We start from the raw sequence: 18,477 nt of genomic DNA on the forward strand, positions 1-18,477 counted from the left end.
TGCTGGGGCCTTTGTCCCTGATACGCCGTCGGACCACCATCTTGGGATCTGGAGCCGGCCTCCCAGGTTCCGGGGACTCTGTCGGTACCGGCACGGTTCTGCGCCGCGCAGCGAGGACGCGGGGTGTCCGGACTCCGCCATGGTGAGCGCGACGTCCCCGCGGAGCTGGTGCCGGCGGCGGCAGAGTCCCCTAGCCCGAGCCTTCCGTCCCTCCGGCTGTGGGGTGGGGGCTGGGCGGGCCCCCGGTATCCTGGCGTCCCGTCGCATCCCTGGTCCCTGCGTGGGAACTCGAGTCCCGCTGCAGCGCTTTCCGCAGCTCTGGCCTGGCGGGGGCCGCGCGGGGGACAGGACTGTGGCAGGAGGCCCAGGGATACAGGTCCCCGTCTCTGGACGAAGGCCCCCGCGGGGTTTGGGGCTTGTGGCACTTCTCTGCAGCCAGCTGATCTGAAAGGACTTTTGTCAGCTGGACAGTGCCGGCTCCCTGCCCCAGCCACTCGTTGCCCCAGGATTTTCCTGGACCTGTGTCGCTGTACGGCTCCATCCCGCTCCCTCCGCCCTGTGTGCCTCTTGCTTTAAGTCTTATTTCTGAATCTCGGGCCCGCTCTATAGGACTAAGCTACCATACTGATTTTAGACGCGTGTGTCTCTTGATTTCTCACCACCGCTTCCCCTTGAGGCGTTTATTTTCTTGAGTCCAGTTCTCTAGAGCATGAATTGGAATTCAGATTCCCACATACCCATTGGGCACTATCCTATGGCTCTCTGTCATGGAACCTAGGGAAGCGTCCCAGGGAAGCAGTCACGCTCCTAGCCCGCGTGTGACAGGAGTGTCTGATGAGGTGTCCAGCAGCCCAGGTGTCCAGGCTCTTCTCAGAGGCAAACAAAGAACTGAAGTAGGGTCTTTGAAGAAAATAACCATCTCTTGAAGCAGAAAACACTCTGGCAGGAAGGATGGGGTCTCTAGAACAGGGAGACCTTGACGTGGTCTGAAGTAGTCATCTTGTTATCTTTTGGGGACCTGGGTTTAATCCCATCTCCCTACATTCAGTCTCTAGCCCAGGCAGCCTTGATCAGGATGGAGATAACCAAGGGTAGAGACCCTGGTCGATGGATGGTCTTGTTACACACACACACACACACACACACACACACACACACACACACACACACACCAAGGGTAGAGACCCTGGTCGATGGATGGTCTTGTTACACACACACACACACACACACACACACACGCACGCACGCACGCACGCACCTGCCTTAAGTGGGAAGTTCTATCTTCCCTGCTGGCCTGTCCCTATCATCCCTGACACCCAGTCTCCCCCCCCCCCCACCTTTTGAGGCAGGACTCCTCACACTGTAGCCAGGCTGCCACAGCTTATGGTGGTCCCACCCCAGCCTCCTGAGCACATGCGCCACCCACCACCCCACTTCCCTGTCCCCCTTTCTCTCCCCACCCCTTCCCTGTTCCTTGTTAGCATCTCTTTGAAATCCTGAGTGTGAGGACCTGAATGGAAAAGGACTTTTGCTGGCTGAGCCTCTACCCAGGCAGATGGAGGGCGCAGGGATGTGGGCTTCCAGAAGTAGCTGTGTACAGAGGGCTCACCCTTGCCCGCCTGCCTTTATCTACCTGTCCCCTTAGTGCCCTGTTAAGGAGAAAGAGGAGAGGGCTTTTAGATCCAGGCTCAACTTACCTTCACATCAGACATGGTGGTACCAGTAGGAGGTTGAGACCAGCTCAGGCAACAGAGTTCAGGGCCATCCTAAGCAACCTGTCCAGAGGGCCCTGGGTTCCAATCCCAGTCACCTCTCTGTGGGACTTCAGAGACGTCAATACTCTCTTCTTGAAGACTGGGGTGATGTCATCCCCTGACTCTCAGTGTCGTGGGCCCACAAAGGCCGAAGTGAGGAACTGCTTTAGAGAGACCCATGCTGCTCAGAGCCCACAGGCCTGACAGGAGATCTGGGGCCTGAGGGAGGAGGTGAGGGTCTGCAGGAGAGTCAGTCAGAGGGACAGGGGTTTAGGATGAGGCGACTGGTGGTCTGATTGTGTAGACCAGTTATGAGGGAGGAGAGAAGTTTGAGGAGATTTGAAGAGTGAAGGTGTGACCTGTGGAAAGACTGACCAGATAGAAAGGAGAAAAATTAAGGGGACATGGGAAGAGCAAGGAAGCCCCTCCTCTGCAGAACCCCTCCCTCTGGAGAAACCCCCACTCTGGAGAACCTCTGACCTAGAGAACTCCTCACTCTGGGAAACCCCTCCCTCTGAAGAACACCCTTTTCTGAAGGACCACCCCCACTCTACGGAACCTCTCCACTCTGGAGATCCCCACACTCTAGAGGAACTCCCCCACTATAGAGAACCCTCCTCTGCAGTCTGATGGAAGGAACTCTTATCAGCTGAGGGTCAAGTGGAATGTTTGCTGTGAAGTCGCCAACATAGAGTGTTACTTCTATACAGCAATATCTCCATTAAGAATATTAACGTTGCCGGTGGTGGTGGTGGTGCATGCCTTTTATCCCAGCACTTGGGAGGCAGAGGCAGGCAGAGCTCTATGAGTTTGAAGCCAGACTGGTCAACAAGAGCTAGTTCCAGGACAGGCTCCAAAGCTACAAAGAAACCCTGTCCCCCCCCCCAAAAAAAAGAAAGCAAAGATATTAATATTTTTGGTCTGGAGAGATGATTTAACAGTTAAGAGCACTGGCTGCTCTTCAGAGGACCAGAGTTCAATTCCCGGCATCCACATGCCAGTTCATAACCGTCTGTAGCTGCAGTTCCAGGGGATTGGGCACCCTCACACAAACATACATGTAGACAAAACCCCAATGCACGCAAAATATAAATAAATGAATCATTAAAAGAAAGAATATTGAAATTTTAATGAAACAGTCTCAAAGCTGGAGCCTCTAAGACATTGACTCTCTTGCAGATGTAAACTTGCATTCTCCTGGGACGTCCTCGTGATGCTGTTTCGAGAAGGCCCAAGACACTTTACTCCTGCAGGCTGGAAACGGTGAGTGTGTGGTCTAGCTTCCAGAACCAGGGGAGGGAAATCTGTAGCCTACATAATCAGACTGGTCCAGGTCCCCATCATCTATGCAACTTGACTGTGGGGTCCTCTCCCCCAGAGTCTCTTGATCCCCAACACTTGGATCAAATATTTGGTTTCTGTAAGCTGCGATTTGATGCTTTTGTGTCTTTGCTCGTGACATCAGGTTCCATTCTGTCTCCCAGAACTAAGTCTGCTGCCCTGAGCTCCACTTATGGGTTCTGGTGAATTTAGGCAGCCAGCACCGGGCCCTGGTCTGCTGGAGACAACTCACTCTGGCCTGCACAGGCTGTCAGTGGGTTCCTAGGACCGCCAGTGTGTTTGAGCTGCCAGACAATGGCCCATGTTAGTCCTGCCAATAACATCAGTGGAAGTGGACTGTGGCTGTTTGCAGGGGATGTTTGTGGACTAGCAGTTTTGTGCTGAAGGCGGTGATGATGTTGACCCTGGTATAAGGGCCCCTTGTCTCTGCTGCTTCTGAGTACCGGGCATGTGCGGAAGCTGGAAACTGCAGCCGTAGTGGAGTGGCTTAGGAAGCTGAACCTAGAGGACTTTTGTAAGCCTGGGCAGTGATGTAAGTGCAAGCTGGGAGGCTAAGCTAGTGCTGTTCGCCCTACCCTCCTACCCCAGACAGCCTGTGCAGGTCTGGGCGGTGCATCTCTGGTTTTGAGGCTCCGGCTGACTAGCTTTGAACGCCTGTGACTGTCTTTCTCTTTCCAGATCCAGGCCTGTGAGTGCCACTCGGCTTTGTTCTTATTGTCACTGACCATCTTTCCCTAGTGTCTCTTGGTCTCTCAACACATCTTCCCCCTGAGGCCTTTCCCTTCAGGCCCTAGGGTTGCTTAGGTATAGGCAGGAATAAGGAGTCCCACTTCCTGACTTGTTGATCTTGATTAACATCCCCTTCCCTCCCTCCCTCTGTATGTGTGTCTCTCTGTTTGTGTCTGTAACTAGAAAATGAACCTAGAAATTTCAGCACGCTTGACAAGTTCTGCCACCCAGCCACGTCCCCATGGGATCCTTGGTTTGTCTTTAGACAAGCTCTTGGTCTGTAGCCCAGGCTAGTCTTGAATTCGGAATTATCCTGCCTTGGACTCCCAAGCTAGGATTGCAGGGCTGCTCCATGAGGTCTGGGCCCATGTCCTTCGCAGCAGTGAAGAGAAGACCTCCCACCCCCACCCCATTCAGTGACCGACATTTGGCAGGATCCTTGTGCAAAAATATGCCTTTTTGCTTCCCAGGTTCTACCTTGTGCCTCCAGCAGCAGGCCTTGAGGTTGGGGTTTCTCAAATGCTCGAAATATGTCTTTATTTGTGGTGTTCATGTACCCAGCCCAAGGCATTGAAGATGATGCTTGTTGAATCCAGATGTAAATGGCTATAGGGACTGGGGGACAGGTACAGATGTGGTTAGAGGGGACTGGGGGACAGGTACAGATGTGGTGAGAGGGGACTGGGGGACAGGTACAGATGTGGTGAGAGGGGACTGGGGGACAGGTACAGATGTGGTGAGAGGGGACTCGGCAACAGGTACAGATGTGGTGAGAGGTGACAGACACAGCAAGAGGCAGACAGGCAGAGACCACAGTTAGGCCTTGTGTGCTCTAACTCCTTCCTCCCCTCCTTCCTGTTTTGCGGAGAGGTGCAAGTCTTGGGATGGGGGGTGGGGACAGTGGGGCAGGACTAGGGACAATGGGGCGGGGCATGGTGAGGTGATGCTCATGCTTGTGATGGGAGGAAGAGTAGAGTGTTCTTGTCTCTGCCCCGAGTGGGACCGACAGGCCTCAACTTTCAGCATTTTCCTAGGGTTGGTAACTGATAACAGAGTCAAAACAGATAGGCATAAAGGACTGGTTTTCCCTCTTTGGATCTTGAGCTTCAGAGGTTCCCACTCACCAACAGGGACAGCCCTTGGATGGGTTGTAGAAACTTATCAAAGAGGACTGGAAAGTCCTGCCTGATGCAAGCTGCAGGGCTGTTCTTCCTGTTTTTAGAGGAAGGAGCAGGGGATGTTACTGCTCCAAGTCCCCATGGGGGTGGAGTCCAGTCAGAAGACGGGGACCTGAGGAGGTTCTCTGTGTACTGGACGTCCTCTAGTTGAGAGGGCAGTGGGGCTCAGGCACATTTCCTTCTGCCTCAGTTTGGCTCTGTGTGGAAGTTTTATCAACTGCTCATCATCTTTGTGAGTTCCAGGCCGTAGCTGTCGCTACAGATCCGCAGCTGTCAAATCGGGAAACCAGGTCCACTCAGCAGCCACGCTCTCTCTATTCACATTTTGCTGGTTTTAAGACAAGGCTTTCCCAGGCTCACCATATAGACCCAGCTGGCTTTAAATACACTTTGATCCTCCTGCTTCTGTTGTTGGGGCTCCAGCTTTGACTACCCCTTGCTTCTGTCTTATAAATTCTGATGCTGTGTCATAGCTGTGTTACCCATGTTGGTTGCTTTCCCTCCGGGTTCCTGCACTGTGACTTTAAGAGTTGAAGACAATAACAGGTCCTCACAGGGTCACTGAACAGATTTCATTTAACCCATGTGCAGACTGAATGAATAAGGGGGTGGGGGTGGATGGCTCAGTCAGTAAAATGCATGCCATGCAACAAGAGGGCCTGGCATGCTGGTATGCTGGCATGCTGGGATATTTGTAACCGCAGTGCTAGGGGAACAGAGGCAAGTGGATCACAGTCTGACTGAGAGAGGAACCCTGTCTCAGAAACACAGCAGAAAGTTAACAGAGGGAGACCCAACCTTGACTTCTCAGGCACACATGTGTCTACACATGTGCCGTGTGCACACACACACATGGGAAGAGAGAACAAGAAGATAAAAGAATGAATGGTTCTATCTCTACCTTTTGTTTTTTATTTTTTGGTAGTGTTTTTGTTTTATTTGGGTAATGTTTGATTTTTATTTGTTTGTTTCAAGATAGGAACCCATTATATAGCTCACAGCGGGTTGGGATTCACTGTATAGTCCAGTATGGCTTCAAACTCATGGAACCTCTTATCTCAGCCTCCGAAGTGCTTATAGGTGCACACACTATTCCTACCTACATCGCTTGTCTTACCCTTATCCGCTCAGCGCATGGCTTCTCGTAACCCTTTAAGCACACAGAGGAGACAAGGTGGGTCTCCCCCGAGTCCCACTCAGAATTGACCACATCGCCCCCCCCCCCCCCCCCCCCCCCCCACCGCACCTTGTGAAGAAAGTTCTGCTGAAGTTTACACTCAGAGCTGTTTCCCAGCCAGGGACTGGGAGGAGATGGGGCTTAAACCGGCCATCTGTGGCTCCAGTGTTCTGGTTTCACCAGGCCCTGGGTGGGCAGCCAGTGGCTACAAATTGGCTCTGATTTTCAGCCTTTGGTCCCGGGAGGGCGTGGCTTGGATGAGGAAAATGGAGCATGGGGGGACTGAAGCTGTGCCTTGCGAGGGTATCTGCAGGGACCTGACGACACAGCCATACACTCTGCAACTTGGCTTTGCTGCCTCCAGGAGAAGGAAGGGCTGGAGAGAGAGATCCCCAGCTCAGTAGTTGGGGATGGAGCTCTACTTATTCACAGAAGCAGGAGCAGTGCATTCTCCTGACCCCCAGTGCTTGGCTTTCCCTTTCTCCTCGGGCTGTGTCTGTACAGGAGCCTTTAGACATCAGGTTCCTCCCTTTGCCACCTGGCACCTGATGCCCTGTGTTCCTCCCCTGACTACAATGGCCAGTGTAGATATGGTACCATGTGGACGCTGGCATCTGCCATCAATGGGTAGGTTTGAGGGCAGGTCTCAGAAAATTGGATGTAGGACCTAAGAACACAGAGGTCCCCACGAGAGGATGAAAGACAGCTGGGGGACCATGGTACTCATCTGTAAGTGGGGTGCTATCAAATCGTTTAGGTTGTGCAGGTATGGTGGTGTTTGCCTAAATTCTGACACTTGACACACTGAGGCAGGAGAACTGGGAATTTGAGGCTAGCTTAGTCTATATAGTGAGACTTCATCACCAACAGGGGTGATGCTTGTATTTGAATTCCAATGTGATTCTAGGCAGACAATTTTCCTAGGTAGTTTTCTCACCTATGCAGTGGATCTAAGCAATGCGGCAGGGAGTGGAGCCAGGCTGGTCATCTCACTACAGCCAGGAAGCAGGGCCGCATCTCAGCAGCCCCCTAGGACTTCTGACAATCTGTTCTGACCTACCTACACAGTTTTGGTGTTTATCCTGTGGATCTGGTGTCTCGCACATGTGAGATCTTATACTGTGAATGTTGCAACCCTAGCATGCATCACATAATCATAGTTTATAATGTTTCTAAAGACAGTGTCCCAGGAAGCCTGGGCTAGTTTTGAACTAGTCATATAGACAAGGATGAAGCCAAGCTTCTGATATTCCTGCATCTACCTCCTGAGTGCCGAGATCACGGGTGTGCACCCCTGGCCCCTGTTTGTGTAGTGTCTTCGTGTTCTATTGCTGTGAAGAGACACAGTGACCATGGCAACTTCTATAAAGGAAAACTTTTAACTGGGACAGGCTTACAGGTTCAGAGTTTTAATCCATTGTTAACATGGTGGGGACCTTGGTGGTGCACATAGGCAGACATGGTGCCGGAGGAGTAGCTGAGAATTCTACATCTGGATCAGCAGGCAGCAGGAAGAGAGAGACTCTGGGCCTGGCTTGAGCTTTTGTAACCTCAAAAGCCAGTGGCACACTCTTCCTCCATCAAGGCCACACCTGCTTCAACAATGCCATCCCTCCTACTAGTGCCTGTGGGGCCATTTTCATTCAAACCACCACAAGTAGTTTGCAATCTTTATGTGCTGTTCCTCTTGATTATTTTGTTGACAAATTTTAATGATAGCCTTTTTACCAGATACGTATTTATTGGGGAGATGGTGTGTGTGCTGTGGTGAATATGTTGATGTCAGAAGACAACTTGAAGGACTTGGTTCCCTCCATCGTGTGGGCTCTGGGGATCCAACTCAGGTTGTCAGACTTGGTGGCAAATGCCTTTCTCTCCTGAGCCATCTCACCAGCCCTTGTTAACAAATTTTTTCATGTACGCTTATGGTACTGGATCTGTGGTTTGACTACAGACAGTTGTATCCATGACTAATTTTATTTATTTATTTATTTATTTATTTATTTATTTATTTGAAATAAGGTCTTACTCTGAAGAATAGGCTGGCCTGGACCTTTGATGCCCACCCTGACCTTGATCTTGCAGTCCCTTGTCTCAGCCTCCAGAGGGCTGGGGTTACTGTCATGGGCCACTATACCCCCCAGTGTGTACCCTCACCACCACCCCAAGGTCTTAGGCTCCTCTCCTGTGTCTTCCTCCCTCTCCAGGATCTTGCTGGGTAGCCCAGGTTGGCCTCAAACACATGATGAAGCTTACTGAATGTAGGCATTACAAACAAGATGCCCCACTCTGGGCTTGAAACGGGATTTCATTCTTTGTCCAGAATGGCCCCAAACTCAGTTTTCTGCACCAGCCTCTCAGGTAGCTTGAAACATGTACACATCTCAGCATTCAGCTAAGCCTCTCTTAACAGCCAGTGGCTGCCTGGACACCCTATCTCCTCTGTGGCTACGGTGCGGCCATCGTGAAGCACAGGAGAAGCACGCTGCTTTCCAGGTCAGAACTGTTTTCTTTCTAAAAACTGGCGTATAATTCCTGTGCCATTTTGGAGCCTTCATTTCTCTCTGTTTCTTTGTCTTTTAAAACTCGATTGTAGCCCAGGGTAGCTTTAAACTTACTTTATATAGTCTTAAAAGCATTATGCAAGCCAGGTGGTGGTGGCTCACCCCTTTAGTCCCAGCACTCGGGAGGCAGAGGCAGGTGGATCTCTGAGTTCGAGGCCAGCCTGATCTACAGAGTGAATTCCAAGACAGCCAGGGCTACACAGAGAGAACCCTGTCTCAAACTCCCCTTCCCCAAGAAAAAAAGCATTGTAATGCTGGTAGTATGGTTATAGCTGGGAAGTCGGCAGGGCCTTTTATAAGGGATTTTGATGTGGGAGTGTCATATATCAATCTGTTGATTTCATTGGTTAATTAAATAAAGAAACTGCTTGCCCTGATAGGTTAAAACATAGGTGGGAGGAATAAACAGGAGGAAGAGGAAGTGAGGTAAGACTCCTCAGACAGACTCTACAGCTCTGCACTCTGGAGCAGAGACACCAGGCTCTGCCCCAGGCAACTCCGACCCAGGATGGACGTAGGCTAGAATCTTCCTGGTAAGCGCACCTTGGGGTGCTTACACACATTACTAGAAATGGGCTAAATTAATATGTGAGAATTAGCCTAGAAGAGGCTAGATAGAAATGGGCCAAGCAGTCTTTAAATGAATACAGTTTGTGTGTTGTTATTTCAGGCATAAGCTAGCCAGGCGGCTGGGGTGCTGGGGATGCAGCCCCGCTGCTCCTATTTCAACAGGATTTAGGCATACCTCTTCAGGACTATAGAATTCTCTAGGAAAGAAGTTTGTTAGTTTCAATGTCCCTGACAGAATTGTTAGATCTACTGAGGATCCTTGAGTTTCTTGAGTCTCTCTGTGTATATCTCTCCTATGAAGGTAAAATTCTCTTGCTGAAACTGTTCATGTGCTTTCTCTTCTGGAACATAACACAAGTGTGTGCTTCCTTAATGTCCATTATTGTATATCAAAAGGTCAGTTGTTCCTTAAGTGTTTCTCATTTCTTCACCTGCTTCAATTATTTAAAGATGAAGTCATTGTGCTTTGGATTTTTTCTCTGCCTTATCAATTCAGCTGTGGAGTCTTTGCTTTTTACTCTTTTTCTTCTTTGTCTTTATTTGTTGCTTTGGAGGTTGTTTTTCCTTTTTTACATTTCTTTCCTTTGAGGCGGGTCTATGTAGTCCCTGTCAGCCTAGAACTTGCTGTGTAGACCAGGCTGGCCTTGAACTCACAGAGATCTGCCAGCCTTTCCCTCCTGAGTGCTGGGATTAACAGCCTCTGTCCCTGTGCCTGGCTTTGTTTTTCCACTTTTTTTATTTTTTGAATTGAACTCAGAGTTTCTGACCGGTTCTTTATAATTATCTCTTTTCTGAGTTCCCTGTGCTCTAACGGAGTTTTTCCAGTGGTTGTATTTTCTCTTTATTATCTTCTGTTACCTTAAATAGTCTCCAGATCTTTATTTTGGGTTGTTTATCATGCAGCTTACTGCCAGTTGAGGGTAGCAGTCCCGTCAGGGAACAGGGTGAGAATGTTTCTGATTCACTTGAGGGCAGCAGTCCCGTCGGGGAACAGGGAGAGAGTCTCTGATTCACTGGTCACAGTGAGGTCTTTGCAGTGGAGCCGTCGTCGTTCATGAGTGGTCCTCACTTGAACGTTGCAAAGCTGATGTGTTGTCCATTTGCAGGACACCACATGACTGGAGCAGAGTTCATCTTTAAGTGGGAGCTGAGATTCAGGCCATGGACCATAGCAGAAGGCTCAGTTCGATGCCTCCCAGGTCAGTCAGTGCATATGGCACAAGGGTGTCAACAAGGAGAGAACATCATGTACTGGTTGTGTTGAGCTGATTTTATACCCAAATGGTTCCTGTAGATAGTTAGTCCTGTGAGTCAGACATGTGTTTTCTGCAGTTCCTGAAGAGGGTTCTCCTTGTTAACACAGTCCCCAGTTTCTGCTTCGAAGTATATTTTCTTAGATTTGTTAAAATTTCAATCCTGTATAGTACTTAGATCCAGTGGTTCTCAACCTATGGGTTGCGCCCCCTCTGGGGGTTGAATGACCCTTTCATAAGGGCCGCCTAAGACTATTGGAAAACACAGATATTTACAGAACAATTCATAACATTAACAAAATTACAGGTGTGAAGTAACAATGAAACTAATCTTATGGTTGGGGTCAGCACAACATGAAGAACTGTATTAAAGACTCTCAGCATTGGGAAGGTTGAGAACCTCTGACTTAGATGTTTTTATTGCTTAGTCCCTGGACCTAAATTCTCGCTTCCATTCTTTTTAAAATTAAGCAGTTGCTGACATCGGTTTTCAACACTTGCTATGGTCCTGTTTATTCTTTATAGCTGTGGTGGTGATGCCAATAGTAATCACACAGACGACTCTGTGTAACAGCCCTAGCAGTCCTGCCTGGAACTCGCTTTGTACACCTGGCTGGTCTGGAACTCACAGACACCTGGCTGGTCTGGAACTCACAGAGATCCACCTGCTTTTGTCTCTGGAGTGCTGGGATTAAAGGTGTGTATCCCCATGCCCACAGGCAACTCTTAGAGTTTTCTTATATTCATTGTAAGAAGAAAAGTGAACCAAAGATAGGAAGATTATGGTGACATAGAGCTCAGACAGTGTTTCCTGGGAGGAGAGAAAAAGTAGGTGTGAGGTTTTAAGAAGAGTGTAAAAGCTGAACTCGATGTTAAGGAGTTGTTTGTTTATTTTAGTTCAAGTTGGATTTAACTGATTTCCACATTTGGCGCATCATGCTTGCTCTTGGGTGGTGGTATTTTTAATATCATTTTCTGTGTTCATAAAGTGAATGCCAGGGTTTAGACCAGCCATGAAACTCAAGAGAAAGACTTGTGGCAAATAGGAATCGAAAAAGCAGTACATCAAAGCAGTACATCAAATGAAGCCTGTTGATTTAGGTAAAACATTTAGTGTGAGCACTCAAACCACATTTCAGGTCCGAACATAAAGGATGAAAAGTCTTCAGCAATGTGGGACTGCTCCGTAGTGGGCCTGGTGAACTGTGGACGGGAGAAGAGCCGCTGCTCTCTTTTTAAAGAGTTGGAATAAAATGTAGATTGTAAGCATTAGGCTGAAGACAAAGGGACTTGGGCAGAAAGCAAAACAGCTGAGAACGTGCGTGCTGGCTTTTTGTGTTGCCAAACCCAGCACTTTTATAACTGAGGAAGCCCTCTGATGTGCTGACCGTCTTGGTGTCTATAAGAAGATCCAAGAGTCACAGTTATACTCCATATATTTGATGAGGGATATCCTTCAAAATCAGTGTAATCTTACTGACACATCAAGAGGTTTCATATTCAAGATGCCTCTAAGAGATTCATCAATGCTAGAAGTCCCCTTTTAAGGCAGCATTTAATGCCTATTGTGGCACGCGCCATAGCGCCGTCTTGTTGTGGGTGTGTTGGCATGGAGCCTGGGCGCCATTTGTTGTTCCATGTTAAACTTGGTAAACAACTTGTGCGCATGCACGCATGCTCCCCCTAGCACGGGGAGTCTTTCAATCTGGCCATTCGATCTGGCCAATCATAATTTAGCACGATCACTCCATTCTGGCCTGAGCCATTGGGTTGATGACACATCAGGGCTTTGTCTGGCACCGTATATATTCTTCTGCTTCCACGGGACGGGGTCTTCTTGCCTCTCTCAATTCTCAAGTGTAAGTGCTCCAATAAAGTGTGTTCTGAGAAGAATCCTGTTGTGGTCGTCTCTTCTGCTGGTGGAAGCAGCGTGCCGCAGCCTAAAATGTGAAAGACATAAGGAAGCAAACCATTAAATTTAATGGGTGTGGGATAATGTTCTATTACAGATGGAACTGAGAAAATGGTAGGTATACACGAGAAAAGTATTGTAAATATAGTTATTCGAGAAATCTCTTATTAAGTAGCTATACTTCAGAAAACATTGGGATATATGTGCTAGGGAAAGACCCCATGAGTAAAGGGTTGGGAAAAAAATTTCCAATTAAACGGACCTAAGAAACAAGCAGATGTAACTATCCTAACATCTAACAAAATAGACTTCAAACTAAAATTAATCAAAAGAAGGTCATTTCATATTAGTCACAGGAAAAATCCATCAAGAGGAAATCTCAATACTGAACATCTATGCCCCAAATACAAGGGCACCCTCATATGTAAAAGAAACACTTCTAAAGCTTAAATCATACATTAAACCCCACACACTAATAGTGGGAGACTTCAATATTCCCCTCTCACCACTGGATAGGTCTGTCAGACAAAAAATTAACAGAGAAATAAGGGAACTAACAGGTGTTATGACTCAAATGGACTTAACAGACATATATAGAACATTTTATCCAAACATAAAAGAATATACCTTCTTCTCAGCACCTCATGGAAAAACTGACCACATACTCGGTAACCTCAACAGATACAAAAAAAAAAAAAANAAAAAAAAAAAAAAAAAAAAAAAAAAAAAAAAAAAAAAAAAAAAAAGGAAATAACCCCATGTATCTTATTGGATCACCTAAAATTAGAAACCCACAGCAACACTAATACCAGAAAGCCCACAGACATGGAAATTAAACAGTGCTCACCTGAGGCATCAATGTGTCACGGAAGAAATCAAAGACTTCCTAAAATTCAATGAAAATGACCACACAACATACCTAAATTTATGGGACACAATGAAAGCAATGTTACAAAGAAAGTTAGTAACACTAACTGTACTAATTGCCTACATAAAGAAACTGGAAAAAAATCCCACATTAGTAAAAAATTAACAGAACATTTGAAAACTCTAGAACAAAAGAAAGCAAACTCACCCAAGAGGACTAGATGGCAGGAAATAATCAAATTGAGAGTTGAAATCAATAAAATAGAAACAAAGAAAACAGTACAAAGAATAAATGAGACAAAGAGTTGGTTCTTTGAAAAAATCAACAAAATAGACAAACTTTAATCCAAGCTAACCAAAAGCCAGAGAGAGAATATCCAAATTAACAAATCCAAAATGAAAAGGGGACATAAAAACAGACACAAAGGAAATCCAGAGAATCATTAGGTCATATTTTGAAAACCTGTACTCTACATAATTGGAAAATTTAAAGGAAATGGACAACTTTTTTTGATAAATATCACTTACCAAAATTAAATCAAGACCAGATAAGCAAATTAAACAGACCTATAACTGCTGAAGAAATAGAAACAGTCATCAAAAGTCTCCCAACCAAACAAAGCCCAGGACCAGATGGTTTCAGCTCAGAATTCTTCATGACTTTCAAAGAAGAACTAATAGCAATACTCCTCGAATGGTTCCACACAATAGAAAGAGAAGGAACATTGCCAAACTCTTTTCATGAGGGCTACAATTACCTTGATATCCAAACCACATAAAGACATTACTAAGAAAGAGAATTACAGACCAGTCTCACTCATGAACACTGATGCAAAAAATACTAAATAAAATACTGGCAAGTCAAATCCAAGAACGTATTAGAAAAATCATCCACCATTATCAAGTCGACTTCATCCCAGAGATGTAGGGATGGTTCAACATAAGAAAATCTGTCGACATAATCCACCATATAAACAAACTGAAAAATAAAAACCACATGCTAATTTCATTAGATGTTGAAAAAGCCTTCAACAAAATACAACATCCCTTCATGATAAAGGTCTTAGAACAGGGATACCAGGAGCATTCCTAAACAAAAAAAAAAGGCAATATACAGCAAGCCAACAGCCAACATCAAAATAAATGGAGAGAAACTCAAAGCAGTCCCACTGAAATCAAGAGCAAGACAAGGTTGTCCACTCTCTCCATATCTAGCTATAGTTTTTGAGGTCCTAGCTAGAGCAATAAGACAACAAGAGGAAATCAAGGGGATATAAATCAGAAAAGAAGAAGTCAAATTCTCACTATTTACTGATAATATATTAGTTTACATAAGCAACTCCAACAATTCTACCAAGAAACTTCTACAACCCATAAACACTTTCAGTAATGTAACAGGATACAAGATTATCTCAAAAAAAAAAAATTAGTGGCCCTCTTTTACACAGATGATAAATAGGCTGAGAAAGAAATCAGAGAAATATCACCTTCACAATAGCCACAAATAACATAAAATACCTCAGAGTAACTCTAACCAAACAAGTGGAAGACTTGGATGACAAGAACTTTAAATCTTTGAAGAAAGAAATTGAAGAAGAGAGAAAATGGAAAGATCTCCCAGGCTCTTGGGTAAGTAGAATTAACATAAAAATGTCAGTCTTAACAAAAGCAACCTACAGATTGAATGCAATGCCCATCAAAATCTCAGCAAAATTCTTCAAAGACCTTGAAAGAACGGTACTTAACTTCATATGGAAAACCAAAAACCCAGGATAGCCAAAACAATCCTGTACAATAAAGAAACTTCTGGAGGCATCAAAATCCCTGGCTTCAAACTCTACTTCAGAGCTGCCGTACCGAAAACAGCCTGGCATTGGCAGAAAAACATAAAAACAGGAAGTCCAATGGAAATGAACTGAAGACCTAGATACCAATCCACACACTTATGAACACCTGATTTTTGACAAAGCAAAAAATATTACAGGGAAAAAAGAAAGCATATTTAACATCTGTGTCTTCTGGCGTTTGTGTCTTCCGCCTCCTCTTGCTGCATCTCCATGTTCTCTTCCTTCTGCTCTGGCCACACCGTCCTCAGTGCTGAGCTTCTCAGACTTACTACGCTAATTGTTTCCTACGGCCTTTGCCCAGCTACAGGGCTTGATCCAGTCAGTTTGTGTCTACTCAAATTCTCTACCCTGTGATCACTTGCCTCATTTTCCTCCATGTCATTGTGTGGTTCGTGTACACTCTGTAGCTGTCTGAATCTTCCCTGCTAAGGTGTTTCCTTCCCCAAGGCAAGACTTCATTCTCTCACTGGTGCCTAGAACACAGCTGGTACGTGTATGTACTCAGTGACCATTTGCCAAATGAACACACTCATCTCAGCACTCACCCTCAGCTTCCCCCCTTAGTAGGCCATGGCTCTCTCATCCATGAAGTGAGGGGTGTGAACTCAGGGCTGTCAAGGTCTCTGCCAAATGCACATCAAAGTCAGCCTCCAATCCAAGATACTCAAGGGCTGTATATGGAGCACAGCCTTGGCTAAAAGGAGGAAGGACTAGGTGGGATAGAGACATGGCTCTTGGGCTTTTGCCAATGGAAGGGTCAATCTCCCAGCTTTTGGAAAGGCCTTTGATTTCATATAATGTGGGAAGTACCCTCTGTTAGGGAGATGCTTGCTCATATCATGCCTATCTCATGGGATGAGGGCATCAGCTCTGCAGTGGCACCAGGCTGGTCATCTATAGTCTCTTGACTCTCACTATGGTAGCTATGTGACCTCCAGGATTCCCTGTGGGGCAGTTGGTCCCTGCTCAGATGACAGAGAGTCCTTTCCATTGAACCCTCTGCCTGCTTCCCAGTGGTCCCCAGCTAGAACAGCCATCCAGTCGATAGCAAAGCCGAGAGCATTCGTGCGGATGTCGGGAAAGGGCTGAGTACAGCAGTGCTGACTTTACCCATGATGCCTGGCCTTCATTTAAAGTTAGCCTAGCCAGGGCTGGAGTGGCTTAGTGGTAAGAATGCTCGTTGTGGGACTGGAAAGATGTCTCAGGAGTTAAGAGCACTGCCTGCTCTTCCAGAGGTTCTGAGTCAATTCTCAGCCAACCACATGGTGGCTCACAACCATCTGTAATGAGATCTTATGCCCTCTTCTGGCATGAAAGCATGCCTGCATGCAGAATACCATATGTGTGATAAATAAATCTTATTTAAAAAAAAAAAAAAGAATGCTCATTGTGCTGGGTAGTGGTGGCTCACGCCTTTAATCCCAGCACTCGGGAAGCAGAAGCAGGCAGACCTCTATGAGTCTGAGGCCATCCTGGTCTACAGAGCAAGTTCCAGGACAGGTTCCAGAAGTCACACAGAGAAACTCTGTCAAAAAAAAAACAAAAACCAAAAAATAGAAAGAAAAGCTAAAAAAAAAAGGCCGGGTGGTGGTGGCGCACGCCTTTAATCCCAGCACTTGGGAGGCAGAGGCAGGCGGATCTCTGTGAGTTCGAGACCAGCCTGGTCTACAAGAGTTAGTTCCAGGACAGGCTCCAAAACCACAGAGAAACCCTGTCTCGAAGAACCAAAAAAAAAAAAAAAAAAAAAAAGTTAAAAAAAAGAATGCTTGTTGCTCTTGTAGGGGACCCAGATTCAGTTCTCAGTACCCAATTATGGTGTAACCTTCCATAAATCCAATTCCAGAGACTCTGACCCCTCCTCTAACCTTTGAGGGCATGCAGCACTCATATGATGTCCACACACATATACAGACAAAACATTCGTGTGGAAAATATTTTAAAAATTCTTTAAGTGTCTGGGCTGGTAACGATGGCCATACACCTGTAACCCCCAAATTTAGACTTTTGAAGGAACAGTATTGAGTTTGAGCCTATCCTAGGCCACATAGACCTGCATTGCCTCAGAAACAATTTCAGATGTGTAGTAGGAGCTGCGGGCCTCTTCCCACAGCCTGGCTCCTGGTCGCCTGGTCAGTTTATGCCCCGAAATAACAACACACAAATTGTATTCATTTAAACACTGCCTGGCCCATTAGCTCTAGCTTCTTACTGGCTAATTCTTACATCTTGATTTCCCATTTCTATTAATGTGTGTAGCACCCCAAGGTGCGCTTACCGGGAAGATTCTAGCCTACGTCCATCCTGGGCCAGAGCTTCATTGCGTCTGCCCAGAAGAGGGGAGCATGGCGTCTGAGCTGACTTCCTCTTCCTCCCAGCATTCTGTTCTGTTTACTCCACCCACCTATGTTCTAACCTATCAGGGCCAAGCAGTTTCTTTATTAATTAACCAATGACCTTCCTCCATCACAGATGCAGCTCAGTGGAAAAACAGCTGCCTAGAATTGAATGTTTAGGGCTGGGGCCATGGCTCGGCAGTAGGGCGCTTGGCTAATATGTGCGAAGGCTTGTGTTTCATCTGTAGCAGCACTGGAACAATGGGGAGTTAACTGCCCTTTACTGCCAGATTCTTGCACAAACATGCAATGATTATCCAGAATATAATTCCAACCTCCACATGATTACTGTGAGAAAATGACAGTCTAAAAGTCTAAAGTTGTATTGGGGGCATTTAATCCTTAAAGAAGAGGGCAAAGACGGTACTGAGTGAATAGGAATTATATGAATATGGTTAAAAAATATTTTTAGGAGAGCTATGGAAGTTTTTTTTAATACATTGCAGTGTGGTAAATATATCTCAATACATACACAATATATAAGTATCTTAATCAGAGGTGGAACTGTACACTGCAATATGGTAAATATACATATATCAATACAATATATACATATATCAATACATAAAAAATGTTTTAAACAGAGGTAGAAGCATGCATGTATACAGTAGTCAATATAATTTAACTTTGTATCAATATACAAGAATAGATACCAATATAAGCTATGGAAGTTTTGGTGAAAGCAAGAATGAAGTTTTTAATACCCACACAGTAATCATGCCTAAAAATGTACTGAGAGGCAATGTGCACAGTGTGAAGAAAAGGCATGAACTTACCCTGGGCACTGGGCTCTGCCCTTCACCCCAGCAGGGCTTTACCCTGGGCACTGGGCTCTGCCCTTCACCCCAGCAGGGCTCTTTGTGACTGATCTGTCTCGACTGTTGCATTGGTA

General features: G+C 46.2%; 1 protein-coding gene across 1 annotated transcript in view; it reads left to right on the plus strand.

Moving 5' to 3' along the window:
• The first annotated feature begins 6 nt into the window (after positions 1-6).
• Positions 7-18,477, plus strand: part of LOC126490184 (zinc finger protein 420-like) — a 58,154-nt gene continuing 39,683 nt past the window's right edge. Inside the window, exons 1-4 of the mRNA XM_050124912.1 lie at positions 7-142; positions 2,934-3,017; positions 10,420-10,512; positions 11,092-11,263. The gene's annotated coding sequence lies outside the window, so the exon portion shown is untranslated. The remainder of the gene's footprint in view (positions 143-2,933; positions 3,018-10,419; positions 10,513-11,091; positions 11,264-18,477) is intronic.

This window comes from Alexandromys fortis, unplaced genomic scaffold (genome assembly GCF_014885135.2).
Source record: "Alexandromys fortis isolate MF-2015 unplaced genomic scaffold, M_Fortis_MF-2015_v1.1 scaffold_204, whole genome shotgun sequence".
Taxonomy (NCBI): Eukaryota; Metazoa; Chordata; class Mammalia; order Rodentia; family Cricetidae; genus Alexandromys; species Alexandromys fortis.